We start from the raw sequence: 12,947 nt of genomic DNA, 5'->3' as shown, positions 1-12,947 counted from the left end.
ATAAAAAGGTGATTGGAAATATAAAAAAATGAGTTGAGAAATGTGTTAATGATACAAACGAAATATTATTTGAAATAATATGATATCCAAACAAACTTTGCCCAGAAATCAAACCCACATTTTACCCAGATATTATTTACGATCAATAGACAAACTATCACTATGTCTTTAAACAAGTCAATTAACGCTTTTAATCATGAACTAATGTAACAAAAAATTATAAATTTAGTTAAACAGGTACAACCCATAAAAATTATTCCTTAACAATTAAACTAAACATTAATTCACAAAAACTCAAGACAGACTTAAATTCCATGCACCAAATTCATAAAAAGATAATTCCACGACGTCTCTATCATATTTTACTGCCAAGTTCTAAAGACACAACAAACAATTGGACTCTATCCCTGTCAACTAACAAATACAAATTTCAACCACAATATTGTAGGTCGCGCCCAACGCGGGACCAAAAGCTAGTATTAATATAAGGGTTAGATGCGGTAAAACCTCCTTCAACTTTAGCTTTAATTATACTTTACTCCACTGAACTGTCTTTTATTGGTAGTTGACCCTCATTTTAATATGTTAAAAAAATTGACCCTTGTTGTAATTATATTTGCATTCTCTTTTTTCTTAATATTTAGTTTTCTCCTTACTCAGCTATTTTCAAAGAATCTTCCTTCCCTTCCGACATTGGAATAGCTACTTGTTTACCTTTGCTACGATTATTAATTGTATGTTTAGAATAAACTTTTAATATTGTTTAAGTCATTATTTAATATTGGCATAGTTTGTTTATGTTTTTTCCATATTAGTAATAATCACAAAATTTATAGTACAACAGACTACATGTTACCTACGTGCAAAGCGTATTCAACATGACAATTATATTATTTAAATACATGTAAATAAATTGGTGGACAGGAGTGATGAAAAATTAACAATAATATAACAAGTAAATATATCACATGATACCCTGTCTTCAAAATTCAAATATATATGTTTAAAATTTGCTATTGTTTGTGTTGGGAAAATCAAAATTTGTTAATTGTACAAGTTATTATGCATTATTAAAACTAGAAGTCGGATTCAGAGGTCCTAAGTTTAAATCTCCTTTCTCGTTCCCCATTTTTTAAATTTCATCCCTCTCCTGGTGTAAAAAAAATTAAAAAATTAATACTAGAAGTTATTAGACCACTTATCTTTGTATCAAATGGTAACCAGTTACTAAAGTTCCAAATTTATGATAAATTATAGCAGAGGTATAGACCGTAGAAACTTCAAAGATAATAACCTGATGACTTTACTAGGAAGAGATAAAAGCAAGAAATGATAAGCATGAATAAACTAAAGCCTTTTTTTTAAAAAAAAAATTGAATTAAATAAAGTCATAAGTTTGCAATTACTAAGAAGGAGATAAGTATGAATTCAGTAGTTAGTCACAAAACCTTCTGTCTTTGTAATTAATGGAAGTAGGAATGGCTATTAGAAAAGAGTTGGTAACCGTTGAGGGGAAAAGAAGAAAAAAAAACACACACACATAAAGACACCCAAAAAAGAAAAAACTCTTAGCTTTCTCTTTATCTAATCCTTCGTCAATTTGCATTAGAACAACGTAAGGAGAAAAAGGTATTTGATGTAGCTGGACTGTAATTTGCATGACTGTGGAGTAGATTATCATGGATTGACTCCCAGGCAATTAACTTTTATTAGCAAGTTTTGAGGTTGATTTAGTTCCATTCTGATTGAATATGTGAGTCAGGGTTCCATGGGAATTTATTGGTGAACATGGACTTGTATTTCAGGGTGGTAATTGCTCAACGCATCCACGGTTTTTTCTCAAATATACTCAAATATAGTTGGATTTAGAAGTCTTCAATGATGGATTTGGATTTAGAACTACAAAAAAATGTTATTCGGCAGTAAATTATATACAGCGGGGAAGGAAAAGAAGAATTTGAACCCAAAACTTTAATGAACTTTTAATTTCAGTCACTAAACCAAGGCCATCTCGACAAATTCCATTTCTAATAGTCTCTAATGTTAATGCATGCCCTTGTATATACTATACTCTAGCATTTAGGTATTTTCTCAAACTAATTATACTTTTATCAAAAAAAAAATCACACTTGATGCCCCCTTTAACAATTGCCGACTAGACATACCTAAATAATCTATTGATGTTGGACCAATAGCTCAACGAGTTTTTATAAGCACTAGACAAATGATTGAAGTCTGGTACTTGCACGATCGAGTTTTTATAATCAATCGGTTTCTGTTTACAAATATATAAAATTTGTCAACATTTATCACTTCAATTTTGTGCATAGTGATTCAAATTTTATCGTGCACAAATGAGTGGGTAAATGTACATCTTTTTGGGTTTTGTAAACACTTTCTGAGTGCCTATAAACAAACTCATCCGGAAAATTCAAAAATCTTAACTTTTCCAGCACCAATTCTTCAACACCATGCATGCTTGCAAAGTTCAAACATTGATTAATTCTTCAACACCATGTAGCTTTAATTAATTATTTATTAGTTCACTTTTGCAATATTTCTGAGGAGACAGTAAATACTACCAAATTAAACATATCTCCCTTGCAAAACTTTGGTAGAAATACTAACAAAATTAAGCTTTTACATCAAGGCAACGGATGATCAAACACCCCATGCATGCCACTTTTTTAAGAGCTATGGCCTTGTGAAGCATCAACCAAAGAGATGTATAGAATGAAATGCAATAACACAGGCAAGGGAGCACATATAATAACATAACCAAATTTCGGGCAAGAAAGTTACCACAATTACATATTTGGAGTGAAAGATAATAAGATAATTTTTGCTTCTAGGGTGATGCATAAATCTACACTTGCTATTCCTGGAAAAAGAAGGAACAGATGGATCTATTGTTCTAAGCTGCAAAAATTAAATTAATGACACTAAATGAATGATGTTCGACCATCCTTCAATTACTTGTTGCCTGCTGCTCTGCACCTCATTTTCACCAGAAATTTCCTCCAAAGACTTGCCCCTTGATTCAGGCACTAAGAAAGTGAAAAGTGCGCCAGAAAGGTTGATAACTGCCAAAACATTGAGTGAGTTCCTCATCCCAATACCTGGACGATATCCTGCATCTGTCTTGGCCTTGTCTTTGTTTGGAGACAAATACAAAAATCCAATTGCACCCACAATTGCTCCTAACTTTCCAGATGCAGCCGATATGCCATGGCACATTATTCGTAGCCTTGCCGGGAAGATCTTGTTAGAATATTTATGTGGCCTATATGACCACATATAATATTATTAAGATAACTCCTATTAATTAGAAGGATAGATAACTGTATGAATAAATATGAATAACTAATTACAAAATTCAAATGAGAATAGATGACTGGAGGAAGTAGGGAGTCCCATATTTGTTGTATGTGGATGTATTATATGATATTTATTGTGGTACTTTATCTGATAATTATAGTAATTATTAAACTGTATCTTATCATTGTGATTAACAAATAAAGTACGATAAGAATGTTAGAATCTATCATTATCCCATGATGGGAGGAATTGTTTTTTTTACCCATCACTAAAATAACATAACAGAGAGTTAGGTGAGGGAAGGCTGGATAGCATAAGTTATAGTTTACAACCTTAGTAATTGAAAGGCTTGGCGATAAAGAGTTGTGGAATTCTTCTCCAAAATATCTTCAATGTGACAAGTATGCCAATCTAGAATTTATTTCTTAATTTTAATTTACAAATCATACTAAAGATCCTGCTCTTTATGTCTAACATGTGGTATCAGAACTTTAGATTGAAGTTTATGACTTGTATATTAACTAGGTCACACTTAATTTTGATTTATTTTTGTTGATAAAGTTTAAGACAAAATTCATAGAGTTCAAGAATCCGGTTCATTATTTCCGTACCACATATGCATATGACGACCTTGATTTTGCTTCCTCTAATGATAACTATTAAAATTTCAAGCAGTGGAGGAACTCAATTTTCGATAAAATTTGAATGACGTATCTATGCTATTGACTATGTTTTCCATGAATTGTTATTGTTGGGTGATAGTTAGATGTCTTTAATCATATGTATATGCTTGTTATGAATCCTATGATTGATTGTCCGGATGTCAACTATGCAATTGCTCATATGCGTATGACTCTAAGTGGCTAGTTGCATGGACCAAAGGCTTGATTAATCATATTATCGGACTTTGGGAATGGACATATGTAAGAACACAAAAACAGAATGAACAATAATTTTCAGACCAATTAATTGACTATTCTAGTCAGTTTGGAACATGTATCAACTCGTATTGTTAGTTGGCTTTGGATGGCGGAATTGACAATGACTGAATAGAAGTTTTTATTTCCTTGATTATGAGAGTCAATTAATTTTGTTTAGTCTACTGTATCTGATCCTTGGGAAAGTATTCAACATTATTATTAGAAGCTTAATTGTTATCTTAATAACATCTAAGCTGTATGTAACCACAAGAAATTAAGGAGAGTTAGATGTATGCTCGGTTACAGTATCCAAAACTTCTATTAATGATTCTAAATGTAACCATATTATGTGCATCATAATTACTTCTATGGCATAAAAGGTTTTGTGTGTTGAAATAGAATTCGAATCCGTAAATTGTGCTTGAATTGAAACACCATTTTACCCTAAAAAAAAATTGAAACACCATTTATGAGCAATTATATATGTGATAAAAATATGCTCTTATTGCAATAACCTTAAAATTCATGCTTGAATTATGATGGTTGATTGCATAATTGATTGTATACTACTTGGTTGCAGTAGTTTATGCCATGGTGAACCATTTTGGAAACCCAAATTATTTAGTGCGTATACACTATTACTTCGTCTTCATTGTATCCGTCAATGACAATTGACATTTTGGGAAGAAAGTTTTGTACTGATATTAAAAATTACAATTATTTCATGAAAAGCTCAAATTTTAAGAGAGCATATGTAAATGCATATTTGGGCAATCCAAGATAAAAGTATTCTTAATAATGGTTCATGGATATTCAAGTTACCATATATAAAACTAATATAGTTATATTCTTGGGCAACCTGAGGTTAAATAACCTAGATAACCATGATAGTGATGATTAATTAATTGTCACCAAAGTGACCTAATTATAATGAAGTTTATTAAATGGTTATTTATATGAAATCATGATCATAGAATTATAATTTGTCCAAAGGTATTATATTTCTATATTCATGAAATAGTTGTTATATTACCCAAAGGTATATAACCTTTTTGTTAAATATGTACAAGTGAATAACTGTCACTCACTTGTTAAATTGTCCAATGGAATATAATATTTCTATTATGATTTTATAAGTGAATAATTATTCTCACTTATAGAGTGAATTGCTGGCATGTCGTTATTCAACCCAAAGGTAGGATACGATGATGCAATCGATTACTCACCAAATGTTCAATTATTTAGTAAATCTATTAAACAAGTTGGTTTGCTAGACATTAAATTAGGGAATTTTTCTATGCTCAAAGGCAAGGACTATTTCTTTAATTTATTGTTTTAGCATATGAGTTTAGATTTACTGTTTACAGTAAGACGAAATAGCATCCTTACGCCTTATGCTAGTATTATTGTTTTTAACTTGTATTATATTCTAATAATTAGTGATTTTGTTCACACTTAAATTTTATCTTAATTTACACGAGAGGGGGAGCTTAAGAGGCTTGTGTGTTAGGAATTAGTAGGTATGCACACCTAATTAAAGTGCTATGACTTAATAATTAGTGATTATTCCCTTATGTTAGCCATATTACTCTGTTCTCTTGATTTTGGGTGCAAAATTAAATTAGCACATGTGAGTGTGAATCTCACTTTATGTGTATGTGCTGATATAATGGTTGGATACAAGTAGTTCAAGCAATTAATATTATTAATATGCTCATTAAATATTGTATTCGCATTAAGATGTATGGTTATTACCCTTAAAGTGATTAAAGTCAAAATTTTCATAAGGGTGGTTGTGGAATTATAGTATAATTTTGACTAAACACCCTTAAAACACCTTTTGTTTTAACTCTGAAATTGTGTGAATTAATTCTTGAATTTAAGGTGAAAGCTGTTGATTTATTTATGGTAAATCCCGTGATTGAATTTTTGATAATTTCTTGAGCATTTCATTTTAAATTCTCTTTTGAAACTTTAAACTATTCAAAAATCTTTTATAATACACATTAAAGAATATGGTTATTACTCACACTTAACCATGTGTACATGAAAGAATAAGAGTAGTTTAAGTTTGAGAGATGTGACAATTAAAGTTACTATTGTATCTCATAAATGTAGAAACGCAAATAGAGACAATAATGTTTTCATAAAGGATGAAAATATATATTAAAATAAATATGTGTTGTCCTTATCTAGTTAGAAAAACATTGAAAGATTTGTCTTTATGATTGGAAATTATTTTGAAAGAATTTAATGGAATGCCTCATTTTATGACTATGAATGACACTAGATGAATTGTCTTATGTCACACAATTCACATTGTCAACGTATGTTTAGTTTCAAAAGAGAAATGGAACATATTTGATTGAGGTAAAGCATCTATTATAGAAAATAATGCCTTTACGAATATACAAGTGGAGTATTTTTACCCATAATAGAAGTTTTTTTTTTCAAAATATATTTTGTCGCAATCTAGAATTTGCTTATTTTAAATTAATAACTATTGAATACAACTTTAATGTTGATTATGCAATAGTAGTTTTAAAATAATAAATTTATATTTCTAGATTTTCAAATGATGTATGAAATTGAACAAAACTCCATTTGTCTTATGTAACTACATTGGCATCATGAAAACTTATTAAACTTACACAGGAGATTGAAATATGTCTTCATAAGTGTATTTAGATAAAATAAAAGACCTAAAAATTTTAAATTTTATCATGTCATATGTTTAGGCTACATTACAGAAAGTAGACTGGTCAGAATGTTATGGATGGCAAAAGGAGTTTACTCTATTAGTAGTTATAATACGAAATTTTGTGAACTATTTTCTGTCAAGTTGAAGTGGTTAAAATATTTATTTATCTTATTTTTTATAACCATTCAAACTTAATGTCTTTGTTCTTGTATTAAAAAATATTTGTACAAGAGATAAATATATAAATGTATAAAAGGTAGAAAATAAAGTTATAATGGGATAATTTGAATGTCCTGTGTGTATAATTCTTGATAGATAGCATTGATAAAGAATATACAATGCTTAATTGACAAAATTTGAGTTATGTATTTGTATCAAGAAATGAAAACTTCTGGGCATAATAAATAGTAATTTGAATTTTTCTTTACTCTTGTACAGTGTATGTCCATCCATTATTGTCAAGAATTTCATTTATGTCATGGATTGGATAAATATTTTCAGCTTACGTGGGGATATATTATCAACACTTAAGGTAGCTGAAATAAAAATATATAGATGTTTTAGCTTATGTAGGAATATGTAATCAATTCCTAAAGAAGCTAAATGCACTAAAAAATGATTATTTTCATAGATTATACTGTCATATGTTGCAAAGTGCTTTATATTAGAAATACTTGATTTTGAAAAAATAGAATGAGTAATTTGACTCAAATAATGGAGTTGAAAGGTAAGGTGAATCATGCACGTTACCATTATGTTATAGAGATTAATTGCTTTTTAAGAGAACTTTAAAATTTCATCAATTGTCTCAACATGACTCTAGTTGAGAGATCATATAAAAAAATATTCTATTATAAATCCACTAATCAAATTATTAAGGAAATAGTGGGAGTCAGGAAATTCTCAATTCAAGTAAACTTACTAATATCTATGTTTATAAATTCAAGAGTTTATGTGTGTTTTAGGCTTAATTGTTATATAGTTATTTTCACAACTACATTTAAGTTTAGTACTACAATAGAAGATGTTGTTTAACATTGTTGGTAATGCATGGTCTATCAGGATTATTATGATATATTGGTAGTGTTAAATGATATAATGATATACTTGTTGGTGACTTATTCAACTTAAAAGAGTACAAATATAGTAAATCTCTTATAATGCTAATAAAAGTTTTTGCTGACATTTATTGTGGCACTTGTAGTTCATTATGTTTGGAGCTACGTTAAAGTAGATATGATTTATATATCTCTATAACAAATGTCTACCTTATGTTCATGTAAAAGAGAGTATGACCTATTGATTACAAGTGATAGAGAATCTTTATCTAAATCAAATTGATATCCCATTAATGATTTATTTTTACTAATATATTCTTCATATTGTTTTAAGAGGAATGATATTATAAATCGTTATACATTAAGATTAGTGGGAATAACATGTATTTGGTTTGTATATAGAAAATAATTTCTTCCACATTTTGGATAATAAGCAATTCTTATTTAAAACTATTAAGTGAAGGATATATGTAATACCTTTCATGTATTTGGTATTAATAGAGATAGAAAATGAGTGTTTTGAACTATCTCATCTAGCCTTCACTAATTTTTTTTTTTAGAATCTAAAATTGTAATATTGTTTATTATATTTTGAAATAATTGCAAGTTATATGGATGCTATAATACTGCAATAAGGTACTTGTTGTTTGGCCTATATTTTATCAATTTTGTACTATTGGTCATTCAACTTTGACACTTTTATTAAAGTATATAAGGAAAAGTGGGAGCTGAATCAAGTAAATTGACCTAAAGTTAGAATATTAATAACAAAATAGCTGCAACTACTTGAGTTCGTTAGATTTGAGTTATGATCATTAATGTTACAACTTAAGGATGCTGGCTAAGTTGTTGTTACGATCATATGACTCACAAAGAACTCATTAGCTTATCGTATAGTTGCTATTATGTTTCTAACTATTTGTGGATAATTAAGTCCATTATGTTTTGTTGAGACTTTCCACTATTGTATCTTTATAGAACAGTAAGTGCTTTAATGGATTTAAGCACATTAAAGTGAATCATGTACTACATTGTTTTATGAATATGTCAAAAGGTGTCCATTTGAGCATACCCAATAATGAAATATTGGTGTCAAAATATTTTGCAAACATATATTTTCAATGGGGTTTTGCTATTATTGATGTTTGGACATATAAGTGTAAAATATTAAATCCTATTGTTTGTGGACATTATCATGAGAATTATGCACATGATTAATATTTGGACCATTAAATGGACATCAAAGTTATTGTCCATTTCTTCCTCATTAGGTTTATCTACAATAAGTTGTTAGAATTGTGATACATGGAAGGAAATATATTCAAATTGATATATAATCGCTATGATTCATTCTAATAACATTGTAGGATAAACATGATTAAATATTGTGGCCACTCTATTTATTTGATTCTGTACAATTATTATTTATGTAGTCATTTGTCCAAGTGAGAGAATGTTAGAATATTTATGTGGCCTACATGACCACGCATAATATTATTAAGATAACTCCCATTAATTAGAAGGATAAATAACTGTATGAATAAATATGAATAACTAATTACAAAATTCAAATGAGAATAGATGACTGGAGGAAGTAGGAAACCCTATATTTGTTGTATGTCAACGTATTATATGATATTTATTGTGGTACTTTATTAGATAATTATAGTAATTATTAAACTATATTTTATCATTATGGTTGACAAATAAAGTACGATAAAAATATTAGAATCTATCATTATCCTATGATGGGAGGGATTGTGACTCTATAAATGCTCTAGGGCTCCTGGTCCTCTCACTACTCGGACATATATTATTTTTACCCATCACTAAAATAACATAACAGAGAGTTAAGTGAGGGAAGACTAGATAGCGTAAAGTTATAGTTCACAACCTTGGTGATTGAAAGGCTTGGTGATAAAGAGGCGTGGAATTCTTCTCCAAAATGTCTTCAATGTCACAAGGTATGCCAATTTTGAATTTATTTCTTAATTTTAATTTACAAATCATACTAAAGATCCTGCTCTTTATGTCTAATAGAATCAACTAGAACAACAAATGCGGTTGCATTAGATCCAAAATTCCTGAAGAAGAAAGTTAACGTGCATAGCACCACAAAGCCTATATGATTTCCTGTTTGAGTCCAGTGGTTGTTCTAGCCAAAAGGGCAATTAGAATTTGAGTCTGGCAATCTTGTAGACTTCATGAACTGCATTCATAGTCTTGGCTGTAGGAAGCCATCCAATTAAGCTGAAGATATTCTTGTGGAATAGATTTTGACTGCAAAATGCAGTGTCAAGAAAGAACCATGTGGTTTTTGTACCAAGCAAGTGAAGCCCATGACGAAGAGACTCCTTGGTGAATAAACCAAATCCATTTCTAGTTCCAGTCCCAATTCCAATTTTAGTTTCTGAATTCTGAGTTTTTTTTCTTCCACGATTACTTCTTCTAAATCTAAATCAACCTGTAGAACTTTAGGCATGCCTGCTGTAGCTTGTTTTTTATTCTTGGCAATTAGAGCCGTGTATCATGCGTTTTCTCGCATCTTCATCCTTCAATAGTAAGTTAGCAAGGCAGGAATTGCCCCAGCCATGAGAACTATCCTCCGAACTAATATGCTTGAGCAACAGTAGAGCCAGTGGGATCAATTGCATAAGATGGAGCCTTAAACCTTGCATTGAAAATTGCTAGATCATCATTGCAAAAATACTGGCACATAATATTTTAAGTCCCTGCATAGCAAACACTGCCGCTATAAAATAGCCACGAGTCTTCTTATTCGCATATTCTGACATAATTGTTGCAGAAAGTAGATAATTGCCTCTGATGCGACTGCCAAAAACCGGATCCGAGCTGAGCTGTGACGAGCCGGACTGTTCAGGTGCAGCCGACCTGTGCAGGCGAATCGAACTAGGGGTCCTGAAAAGAGAGAACGAAGGCGGGACTGATGTCCCCAGAATAGCTCCGACGGTCAAGTCAGTTTAGCCTCAGAATAGAGTAGTAGTAGAGAATACTTGTGTGCGTACCTTGCGTAGTCTTGGTAGCGTGGTATATATAGGACCGGGTGAGTTGTAGTTTTCTTATGGGAGTCAAAGCCCCCTTAGGGTTCGGAGTCTTCCTAGGGTTTTATGCGGCGGCCCCTAAATGTTCGGAGGCGGCGGCCCACCAAGCCCACCACAGGAGGCCACTGACACGGCCGAGCTGGCTCCCTCAGGCCGAGCTGGCCCGTGCCAGATTTGGGGTCTCTATTGCCGACCTGATGCGTGCAGTCTGCCGAGCTGACACGTGCCACACGTGGATTTGCCCCACCACACTAGCCCCCCTTGAGTCTAGAGTCACCGAGGGGTCGCGTGAGTCTGGACCAAATTTCGAAGCGTCAGGTCAGCCTGGGGTGTGACCCACGATCCCGCGACCGCGCGCCTTGTTCGGGTAACCGCCACGTATGCTGTCATAACTGTCACTTCAAGGGTCACGTCTTCCCATGATGACGGTTGTCAACTCAACCGTTTTTCCAAGATAACCGTCCTTCCCAAATAAATTCAAATTCCTAACTCGGGACTTTTCGGCTTCCCGCCCTGGAGGCCTATAAATAGGCCCTACCAAACGTCACTTTCACGATTCCCTTCTCATTTTCTTCCTTCCCAAATTTTATCAGCTCGCTCCTTGCCTAGAGAGTTCGTCCAAGAGTAGCGCCTTCCCTCTAAGCACATATCAGCTCCTTATCCACTAGTAAGTCTCCTTTTTCCTTTTATGTCTTCTTCGTCCACACACTCAGACATCACTAGCTCGGCACCTAGGCGTAGAGTAGCCCGACCTGCACCCATAGAGATAATCTCCTCTTCCACTAGTTCTTCTTCTTCCAACTCGTCTGAATACCTTCCTTCCCCCATACACTCTCCTGCTTTAGATATGGACCAATCCGACCAGCCTGTCCGGCCTGACGCTGGAGTTGCTGACCCAGGGATTCCCTTAGAGGTAGCTCCAGCTCGGACTAGGGCGGGACCTTTCAGGGGGCCGGATATCGACTTCGGGGAAGTCGAGATTATCCCCCTTCTGCTAGATCAGGGGAATGTTGACGAGCTGGTGGGGAGGTATGACATCCCCCCCCAGTTCGAGGCTATGGCCGCCCGGCCAGGGGAGTATGCTTGCCGACCTCCTTCTGAGTTTGTGGCCATCTACAGGGATCAGCTCATAGCTGGTCTCCGTCTTCCCATTCTTCAATTCCTTTACCAAATTCTGACCTTTTGGGGGATTCGAATAACCCAGCTCGTTCCAAACGCCATCAGATCGATCCTCGGCTTCTTTATTATGTGCCGAATCCTCGAAATTCCCTATTCCTTGGACCTTTTCAGGTCATTTTTCCAAATGAAGGTGAGCGGACCAGTTCATGGCTAGTTTTATTTTGCTCGCAGGAGCGGGGGAGAACTCCCAACCCGCGAGCTGTTCACGCACACCCCTTCTTCCATTAAGGGCTGGAAAGCTCAGTTCTTCTATGTGAAGAACACGGGCTTTCCTCCCTTGACCTGGAGGGAGGAGACCCAAGTATCCGACCCCATTCCTTCACCTCTTCCCGCGGCCGAGCTAGACCGCCTGGTCAGGTCGGACGCCCGATTATCGGTGAAGGAGTTTAGCAATGCCCAGCTCCGGTCGGCGGGGCTGATTCGAGCAGAGGTGAACGACCCTGCACCTGACCTCCGACCCCTCACCCCCGAGGAGCTAACAGCTTGTAATCCCTTTGATCTTCTTTTTCTTCCTCTTTTTCCTTTTTTCTTGCCGCACGAACTGACTTCTTTCTTTGTTCTCAGTGAAGAGGTTCTCTCAGCTATTGAGCATAGGAGGGACAGGCAGCTCGCGCACACCTACTACGGTGCCCTCCTCTGCTCCTGGCGACGTGGCTCTCCCCCACCAGAGCCTATTCCTCAGACTGCAGCCCAGTCTACCCCAGTGGAG

The 12,947-nt window shown here is 33.8% G+C and overlaps 1 pseudogene; it reads right to left on the bottom strand.

The window, feature by feature from the left end:
- The window catches only part of LOC113752199, a 39,347-nt pseudogene that overhangs the window by 17,696 nt on the left and 8,704 nt on the right, over positions 1–12,947 (bottom strand).

Source organism: Coffea eugenioides, chromosome 11 (genome assembly GCF_003713205.1).
Source record: "Coffea eugenioides isolate CCC68of chromosome 11, Ceug_1.0, whole genome shotgun sequence".
Classification (NCBI taxonomy): Eukaryota; Viridiplantae; Streptophyta; class Magnoliopsida; order Gentianales; family Rubiaceae; genus Coffea; species Coffea eugenioides.
The sequence above is the reverse complement of the archived record's forward strand: the minus strand, read 5'-3'. Positions and strand labels throughout refer to the sequence as shown.